This window comes from Idiotropiscis lumnitzeri, chromosome 19 (assembly GCF_059441095.1).
Source record: "Idiotropiscis lumnitzeri isolate Australia: NSW breed Sydney's pygmy pipehorse chromosome 19, RoL_Ilum_1.0, whole genome shotgun sequence".
NCBI lineage: Eukaryota > Metazoa > Chordata > Actinopteri > Syngnathiformes > Syngnathidae > Idiotropiscis > Idiotropiscis lumnitzeri.
In genome coordinates, this window is record NC_142409.1 from 5,709,336 (window position 1) to 5,719,970 (window position 10,635).

At 39.3% G+C, this 10,635-nt stretch overlaps 1 protein-coding gene across 5 annotated transcripts in view; it reads right to left on the reverse strand.

The window, feature by feature from the left end:
• The window catches only part of LOC148318250 (uncharacterized), a 49,229-nt gene extending 38,784 nt beyond the window's left edge, over positions 1-10,445 (reverse strand). For all 5 annotated transcript variants that reach the window (XM_088282617.1, XM_088282615.1, XM_088282613.1 and 2 more), the window contains exon 1: positions 10,317-10,445. The gene's annotated coding sequence lies outside the window, so the exon portion shown is untranslated. The remainder of the gene's footprint in view (positions 1-10,316) is intronic.
• Positions 10,446-10,635: the final 190 nt, after the last annotated feature.

The window sequence follows — 10,635 nt, forward strand, 5'->3', positions numbered from 1 at the left end:
TGATTGAAAACAAATGATTTTATCACATTAAAACAAATTGTTTTCATATGAATGTTATCAAACAGCACACATCAAATGTCTTATCTTTTCACTTCCTTTTATCAATGAATTGTGGAAAAAAAACAACGTCAACTGCATCATGTGATGCAAAAACAAGAGCAGCTGCACGGAAAACTAAATCTAACACTAAAACTAAAACATGACACGGTATGGCTGTGTAGATTATCAGTCGTCCTGGTTATAGTTATCTGGAAAATCCAAATCAAGGAAACGGGACTCTTGATTGTTGAAGAATTTCCACCTTTAACTCATTCACTACCAGCCGAGTTAAAAAAAAAAGGGGGGGGATCTTGGACGTCTTTAGCCGTCAATGGCAGTGAATGAGTTAATTCAAAATGCTAAGGATTTGTTTGCATATCTCTATCAGACGGAGCACACTGAAGAGAGACACCTTGTCGTTGTGACTCCGTGCAATGAATAATTCGATGTATGGTGTGACAGCTACGTTTGCTGACTACACAAAGTGTTGTGGACAGAAAGTCTCTGGTGTTAATTTCACACTTTGGTTATGGCTGACAGTGTTCCACCTCAGTTGCGCCTTTGCTACAGTATCAAAAGTGGGCAAATTCCCAGGATGACTTGAACCCGCCTTCTCGCATTGGTCCTTAACACGCTGAATTATGTTCAGTAAAAATCTCAAACCATGTGGTATCACTCACTTCTCTATTTGGATACAAAAAGGTTAACACGAAGATTTACTGTACAGGTTAGCGGGAGCAATAAAATCTCACTCTGTCAGATTAGCTGCTGACGCTGTTGCTAATGTTTATGAATGCTAAGCATAAACTCTGCTTGAGTAACAACACAGAAGGATATCCTTTTTTTGATGACCTCGCTCAATTATTGTTTGATGATTGAAACAAAAACAAAAGTTGACAAGAGGGTGCAAGATGCAATCAGCTATCGTGAGCTATAAAACTAAAGGCTAGCGCAACCAAAACTAACTTCCATTTCAATGTCGAGTCTTCATCTTCAGTTACTGTTTCTTTCAGTTCTGGAGCACTCCTCTGTTAACAGTTGAGGCTTATGTCTGCAAAAGTAAACACAGGGCAGTCTGTTTTTAATATTTCTGCATTACCGCAATGTTAGCCTATAATTATGAGAGCTAGCATAGCCCACTGGGGTATACTAGTGACGTCACTGGTACACGGTTTAGGATGTCCCTGACGGATGGATTCATTTTTTTTCAAGCTTGTTTTCTATATGAGAGTTTGTGATAACTAAGTAGCATATTAAAGGTAGGAAGTCCTGAAAACCAACACTTGGGGTCAATCTCAGGTCTGTCACTTGAAACCCTCTTAGCTACTCGATCGCCCGAAATGCGCACCAAGGATGAAATGACAAGAATTTCTCCAGACATCAGTCCCTCCTCACGCTTCACTTCTTGTTCGATCTGCTTAACCTCTCAATGGAATCTCTGGTTCGGGAGCGCTAACTTGTAACCGAGGAGTGCGTATCCGGGACTGATGTTGCAATTGATTTGGCGTAGTTGCATGAAAGGATCAGTTACTTATTAGGGGCGGGCTTGGGAACATACAGGGCAGAAGTGAACTAAAAATGCAAGTAAAAATCTATTAAGTAATAAATAAAGATGGAAATAGCTTCAAATAATATCGGGTACTTCTGTCACAGAAAGGAGGTCAATAATTGCATGTAAACCTTGACAAATGTGCATCCAGTTCCACGTGAAAGCAAATGGGGGCAGGGAGGAAATAGGAGACTTGTCATGTGATACCTGCTCACACCATGTAAATCACAACTCCATGAAGGCCGACCGGGGAACCTCCAACTGTCATCCCATTAAGACCTACTTAGAAAAATCCCAACGAACTGTAAAAGGTAACGATTTGCAAAGCCAAGGTGAAATCAGATTTCGTTCACACAGAGATATCAATAAATGTCAGAAATAAATACATAAAACCTTGATAAGATTTTACTTGCTTTTCAGAGTGCATACGTTTACGTGTAAAGTGTCCGTGTGTCCAGCTGCCATCACACTAATCTGAGTGAAGATGCTATCGCTAACATTCCATGTAGGCCAGTCACCGTGTAGCTCACAATCACAGCTTTGTCAACACACAACCATGCACGCGCGCGCACACAAATTGTAAGGTAGGAATCCCAGAAATGTTTTGGGGATCAAGTGACTACTATTGTCGAACTGCTTGCAAAATCATGCGGTGCATTTTGCGAGAGATTTCCGATCTTGAGCGGTATGATGTATTTTAAAAATAGGATGCCGGTTTGCAAATACATGCCTGGATGAAAGCTATCTTGTTAGACTTTAAACTGATGTCACTAGTGGCTGATGATGCGGTGTTGAGTTGAAAAAAAATGATGTTCATACAAATCAGCATCCAGCGAGAGTACTCGTGGATGTAGTTACCGACTTAAATAGTTGAAAAAAAAAAGAGAAATAACCTGAAACGTGTGAAAAAATATGCATAAGCGCAAAGTGTGTATTTAGCAATACACACACTTTAATGCTAATGTTTCAATAATACTACATACTAGTATCCCGAAATCTGACACACCTAAAAGTAAACACAAAAACAAACAAAAGTTCTCAGTGACACACACTTCTCTCATTTCACATGCAAAACCAAGCTGACAATCATAAACTTCAAAAACTACAAAGTGAGCAACTCAAAGAAGAGATGTTTCAGAAGAAAACGGGTGGCATGCCAGGCATCAGGCTCTGCAACAAGTGATGAAACCTACTTCAGTCATGGAGGGGAAAAAAAAAAAAAACGTCAATGAAGGAGACAAAGAAAGACAGCGCCCATAGGCCTCTGGCGGGTTATCCAATGCTGGGCGTGGTGCAGTGCCCCAAGGGGGGGGAAGGCTGACTTGGCGGTGGTGTAATTAGTCTCAAAAGACACAGCACAGCAAGTGCTGGTCTGCAATTTCTTTTCTCCCTGTTCAGGCGTCACTATACCTGGCTCTTGCACAATAACGTCCATAATTTTAATATTTCGCATATTATTGAAACAAAATTTGCTGTTTGATGATGCACTGGTGAACATTGCCCAAAATTGACTGACACAAATTAATAGAGACACCGGTGGGGCTACATTTCATGAGTTTGAAACTCACGATTGAATTGAATGGAATAGAGGAGGTCAGAAAAGACCGAACACACGCATGCACCTTTGCAAGCTTGTTATGCAACAGGGGATAAAGTGTGTAATGTTAAAGCTTCCGAAAAGCACAGAATCCAAAATTAATGGCTTAATCTCTTAAGGATAACTACACTAAAAGTTCAATCAAAAGTCAGCGGCTTCTGTAAATGTAATTAGTACAATGTGAGGGAAAGCAGAACCAGGTTCATTTGGAAGAATTGAACAAAGGTAACAATTTCCGACCACACATTACTTAAACTGTCTGTATGTGGGGGAAAAAAAGCAAGACATTTAAGATTGCAGTTGCATTTCTTTTGAATTGTTTCAACAAAATTTGGGCCAGATGAGTGATCAGAACCGGACACATACACACAAAATGACACGCAGCGTGGCATTCATTTCCGCCCAGACATCATTCTTCTCTTCCAGATGCAAATCTAATAAATTAGAATGACTTGACACGGAGTGAGATAGTTGAATGACACGCGGAGGAGTTCACGCAGTTATTACATTGTGTACTTATTATGTAACAGCATGTGACTTCCATGCAATAGTTATACCAACCATAAGGCAACATAAAAAAATTATGATCAGAATTATTTAATGTGAATCCTCGAAATAGACGTGCAGAAAGTTGTTTTTTCCCCTCCAAACGTGAAAATAAAAGTAAAATAATTGACCACTAACATACATAATGTATCAGCATGGCCATTCTAAACGATGCTCTGTACATTCGGCATCCATAATTCAAAATATTCCATATTATGCAGATACATAATTCAAAAGTGCGTCCATCTTTAAGAGATCTAATGGAAAACATGACAAATCGCTCAAATAGTGCCATGTGTTTTAAAATGAGATACATGATAATGGAAACAAATTAACGTGTTGTGTTTTCAATCAGATATAAGCAATGACGCACGAGTCACAGTACACACAACGGAACTGACACAACTCGCTACTTGGAGATGTGATCAAATTGTGGCGTTGTTTACACTTCACTTTAAAATCGGGAGGACTTTGCGCCAAACTAAACAAAAAAACTGGGGAATTAAATACAAAGCACGTTGACCAAAATTGGCCGACTAATTCATGAATGAATAAAGTGAAGCAACCTGGTAATGGGAGAGAAATCTATTGTTTCATGTGTGAATTACAGAGAACAAACCCCAAAAATGTGTCTCATTTGAAACTCGATGCTATTAGAGGCCATGTGCGAGCATACTGATAGGTACACTTGTCTCCTCCCCTCCCCTCCGAAAGGGACACGCAGTGATGAATGAATTCGCTGTATGACCACAATGGTTTCAGCACAACACATTTACACACAGTATCTCTTTGGGAACCATGCCCTATTGTTGCCTGGCCGGGGCTTCACACATTGCGCTGGTATGCACAGCGGCACAAACGCATAGAGGTCAGATTCATTCCGAAACAAAAAGCGGAAACATGAAAATACCTGGGCGCTTATTTAGTTTTTTCACATTATTTTCATACGTAAACCATTTAAGGACATTCATCCAGTTTAGCCAGGAACGGTATGTATGGGCGCTCAGCAATAGGTTCGCTATAGATGAACAAAATCCATTAGAGACCAATTGATTGTATGCACATTATTATGCAGTCAGGTCAAATATGAAAAATCATCACGCATTCAATTTGCAGCTCAATGTCGGTTTACAGATGATTCAACAAATTTGGTTTTCTACGGAAGAGTGGGACTGTGGAGTGAGGAATTTTGACTGGGCTATGTCGTTTAAACGTACTGAAATATTGCTCGAACATATTGAGAAATTAGTTTGAACATACTTGATAAAGAACCGAGCTGGCAAAAAAAAACAAGACATATATCCATCCCTATTAGCTTTGACTTTTGATGCTCACCATTTAATGATGCAGAAAACAACATTGCATATAAGCAGCCTTAATCTATAAACAAGGTTCAATAACTTCATTTTCTCCTTTCTACCTGAGAGGAAAAAAGATGATGTTTTTTTTGGATTTAGAAACAACTATCAAATATAATTGTGCTTTTGTGGTGCATTCGGGTGACTTTGCGGTGCGTTCGGGCGACTTTGTGGTGCATTGAAGCGTCATAGCCTATTCAAAAATGTTGACTCCATGATGGCAGTTGCACGAGTCTGCACATTTCTGACACACATTGTTAATTTTTCCTCAACCCTTCTCATTTTTACAATGAGGGTTTCAATGTGAGTCCCGCAAACCTGCTACTTGGAAAGGGATAATACAATTAGTGCAATATATGAATTCTGACATTCACTTTCATGTGACTGTATACACTCCAGATCGAGTTGATAATCACTCTGATCTCAACTGATGCCTCTTCCTTTCCTCACCTGCACCAAACGCCACAGAAGAGAACGTAATGTATATACAAAGATATTTCTTAAAATTTGGTCAAAATATGTTAAGACAATGCTCCATTGAGGCGCTTAAATTTGTCCCTCTTGCAACCTTTCCATGCCCCTGATTGCCAAGTTGACCCCACCTCTTTAGTTCCCAGCAGGGCAGATGACAGCGGCCAAGGCCGTTTGCTGACACTCAATTCCAGCTGCTGCTGTTGTGACAGAGGATTACAGGGAGCAGTTCACCCTGCACCATACCACTCCTCTTCGCCATCTAGCCCTCCATCATTTCATTCAGTCACGCAATCTCAGAGTTCAAACATTCGTCCTCAGCAAACACACGCTGGGGTGTTCACAAATATAAAACACACGCACTGCAAAATTGTCAGACACATCTGTGTTTTGGACGGCGTTTGAGATAATGCTCTGTAAAACCGCAAATCCTATTTTCGACGAACGATTATATATTTCATTAGCATGGTGGGGAAACAAATACTTTTTTCCTTCAATGGGAAATTGACTTGAATGGGGTTGTATGTATTCAAACACTTAATTATCAGATAATTAACATTTTTTGGGGGGGAAATTAAAGCTTTGTTTCCACGAAAACAGTCTTGCTAAAGCAGAAATGATCTCAACAGTAAACATTCTAATTAAAAATTAGTTTACACCCAAAAGACAAATTCAGTTTGAAATTATTCAGCCTACTTTAAAACATTCCAAGATTCTGGAAAGAGTTTTATGTCAAATTGTCTACTTTGATATGCAAACTCCCTGCAGTGTTTGAAAGCACTACATTACACGCAACAAAATAAGTTATTCAGAAATATCTTCACAGGTCGGTTAGTGCACTAACTTGGGCATCAACAAAGCCATTACAACGGTTTGTGTATTGATAAAAACACATTAATTATGAATAATGTCGGATATACCCATTAGTAACCCAATCCAAATTCAATAAACAGACTGGAAATCCTTAAGTCACTCACCTACATTTAAAAAAACAAACACACAAAAAAAACTTGGATTGTTTAGACAAGCATCAACAGCAAGGCTTAAACGAGATTTTACAGCATGCAAGGATAATAATACATTTCTTGTCTCGGTCTTATCCACAAGCAACAGGCGCCTTGTTTGGCAGCAACCACAAGCAAAGTAATGATGGATTCATTTTCTGTTTTCTGCAAGGCCTTAAATTAAATCCCGCTAAAGCTGAGACCAGTACAAATTCGTTTTCCAAAATCTGGGAGATGACTTGGTAAAACATACTAAATGTATTTTTGATTACCTGCATGTGTCCCTTTACATTTTGTGATAAGATATAAATGTAGTAAGCGTCTTCTTTGTGTACTAAACTGACCATTTATGAGTCCACAAACTGTGACGCATCTTCTGTTGCCAAGGAGACACAGAATATTCAAGGTGACCAACAAAGGAAATACTAGCGAGCCGTCCAATTAGAACACGTTTGTGACTACAAGTAGTCATAATAGAATAAAATAAGCACATTCATCACTTGAAAAATGTGCTCTCCGTGACCACACTCCCGACGGCTAAAATTCCTCTGAGGCTGGATGTACTGTACACATTGTTCAAATGACACACTTGATTCATTTAATATGGCTTTTGGAGTTTTTTTTTTTCCCCCAAAACTTCAAAAGATGAAAAACTGGCACATATGATATAACGCAAGCACTCCACGATTGCGCAAGCTCCCTGGACGCATACCTCAGGTGACTTTAAGTTGGCAGGCGTTGAGAGTTGAAATAGGATGAAGATTTTATTTTACGATTATGGTGGCAAAATAATCGTATTTTTTTTTTTTTTTTTACACCAATATACACAATTCCACCCCATCCGTAGAGTTAATAAATCATGGATAGTTTTAGCGCTCTCAAATGCTTCAGACATATTTAAATTTATTAAAACACACTTTAAATACATTGCATATGATTATGAAGAAAACAAAACAAGTCATAAAATGTGTTGGTGTACACACAACAAATATTATTTTTCTTATATATGCACTTGTTATGCAGGCGTTGCAAGATTTGTGCGTGACATACTCAACGATTGGTCGTTTGGCATCTGGGACACTTCGCGACCACCACGACGAAAGTCCAAAAATTTGTCAAATAGTGTGTCATGTCCTACATCGTCTTCCGATTGAGTCTTTGACGAAGACAGTGCACTCCCTGTGTTTGCTTCTCAGAAAGACGATCTTTCTGCAGTGAGTGTGCACTTCTTTGCTCACTAATGAAACGACACCTCAGCTAAGCTTGGTGTTTATCGTTGGCTGTGAAAGCAGTAAAGTACATAAACACACTATTAACAGTCGTTTGGGAATCCAGTTAACCCTTGTTTATAGCAGGTGATAGTTCCAGACCCACTCGAGAAAATCTGCGATACACAAAGACCATAAAAATAAGGTTTGTAGTTTTCTCCCTCCCACATGCTTTAAAACCCATTCAAACTTATAAAAGATGCTTTTAAAATTATTCCTTGGGGTCTGCTCTCACACTCTCACTGTTGCAAAATGGCAGACGATCATATAATATCACTTGGAGGAAACGATTAGAAGACTCTCTAACTTCCCCACTTTCAAATCAGAGACAAAATAAGAGAAAGTGTACTTAATCCATAGTGGTTATGATCCATCGAAACAAATAATGGACAGATTAATCAATTATTAAAATTATTGTTAGTTTCACCCCCTAAAGTAACGGCTTGGGAAAGTCATGGCAGAGAGGTTAAAAACGATAGTCTTAATGCCACTTTATGGGGCATTATTGGTCACCCAGATGTCCAGAGGGAGAAAAAAAATTATCGTAATAAAAAAGAGCAGTCGAATCAATTTTGATAAACTGACATTTCCAAGACTCAAATCACCACCAAAACAATAACAACAAAAATTACTGAAATCATGTGAATAAATATTTCTGTTTTAGTGCAGTTATTATATTTTTTCATAATATAATTGGAATTCAGGGATAAAAAGCTAAAACTGTGTTTCATATATATACACTCTATGTTCATTTGAATGGGAAAGTTAAAATTTATTTTTATAAGATTTTCTGAGCCTTGGACAAAACACATCAAATTGGGGTCTGCGAGCGAAGCATAACTGAGCACACTATTTTATGGCGATTGGATCAGGTTCATAAGAAGTTCAGGATTTCAGATCAGTCCCACCTCTGATTCCCAACCCGGTAATCTGACACTGACAGTGGAGGATTGGCGAGTAATCTAGATGGGGGGAGGGAGGGAGGAAGGGAGGAAAGGAGTAAAGGAGACAGACAATCCTCTCAGGGTTTTTTTTTTCTTCTAAAATTGAATCAATCACCTGATTAGCGTGAATCAGCAAAATACACTTATGAAAAGGTGATCAGATGAGTTACTACATAAAGTAATCCAGATGAACCAACTCCCATGAGTAACAAAAGTTCTATTACCATTTATAAAGAGTTTGTGGGAAAAGTATTGTTAGCAGCTCCTCAGATTTTAGAAAAACTATATGTGGCAGCTAAAAGACGGCATAGAACTAACTGAAATTAAAATTGAATTGCGATTTCCACTTTGGATTCTCACCATCTTTAAAACGTTATCAATGAAAAATGATTATTGCGCATAATGGCTTGGCGCATTTACAATTTCCGTACGTTGTGAAAGTAACCTGAATGCACCATATTGCTTTCGTTATGCGATTGTGCCATCTCTGAACGTGCTTTAAAATGTTTAATATTTGACTTGGGTCAATAAATGGAGCACGGAGTTCAAAGAAAACATGGTGAAGCCGCATTTAGCTGTTATGCTGCACGAAAAGGCAATAAATTGCCAACATAAGTAAAGTCAGCCCGAACGTAAAGGCTTTTTAAATCCAGGCAAAAACCTTTGGTTCATTCCCCCATATAATTGATTAAGGTCTTCTCAACAATTAAATTTTTTTTTTTTAGCAATTTTAAAAACCTACTTTTATTTTAAGGTGTGCAAAGATGCTCGGCATCGGCATCAACAGTGTGGATGCTGCAGGATGCAAATGCAAGCGGCATTAACTTCACATGATATTTACAAGGTCATTTCATACTTTAAAATAAGAACGTGATTTGATTTTAATCTCAATAAAAAGATTATTTTTATTTTCATAATGTCAAACGCTAGTAGTATGTTGAAGTTGTACCTGGGGATTGCTTAGAAGGAGTAGACGGACGCAAATTGGCGAAATATTCATGCAATATTAATACATTTTCGGTGGGTGCAGAAAACACGTGTGAAGGCTCATTCACACTTTACAAACACAACCCAACTATTTCGCCAGACTCTTCTCGGAGACGCTGCCTGCAAAATGAATGATCCACCAGAGACAGCGTGACACTCAAACTGGCTTGCGTAACTTGCTAGGAAGCTCGCTGCTCAACATCGGATTTACTATATATTCACTTGCCAGCTATGCAACGCATGCGAAGTGTTCACCTTGTGTTGACGGGGAGTAGAGACAGACAAGAATATAAACGTGTGCAGCTTCTAATTATCAGAAAGGGCGCGGACATTCCAACTGCGCACTGAAACAGAAAATACGTGTTTCCGACCAGCACCTGAACGCACCATTATCCTGCACACACCGTAATGTGAGCTCACTCATCCAAAATCACCGTCGTGTCACTGCGACTGACTCGAGCAATTCACCGACAAACTTTTCGCTTACTGCGAACCCTGCACATTTCTTCATAACACAGACACAGCACAAAAGTCCATTTTCAGCTTGACTCACCGTTTGTTGTCTGCTTTTTGGCAGTTTGTCGGGAGACTCCGAGCGTCGCTGTCACCGCTACAGTCCGCCCACTGGAGAAAGCACAACCCTGGCCTCAGTCGAACCTGCTCACCCATGCGGAGCAGCGGAGCCAATCAAAGCGTTGAAATATGATTGACTTGTCCTTTGGCCAATCACATTAACGGTTTTGTGCGCATGACAGGTCGATGGACCAATCGCGGCTTCCAAATGCTGTGCAGTTTCGTTGTCGTCAACAAATGGACTTTTGACAGACACATGGTGCTTTCAATGGAAAAGTTCAACTCCTTTTACGGTCGGG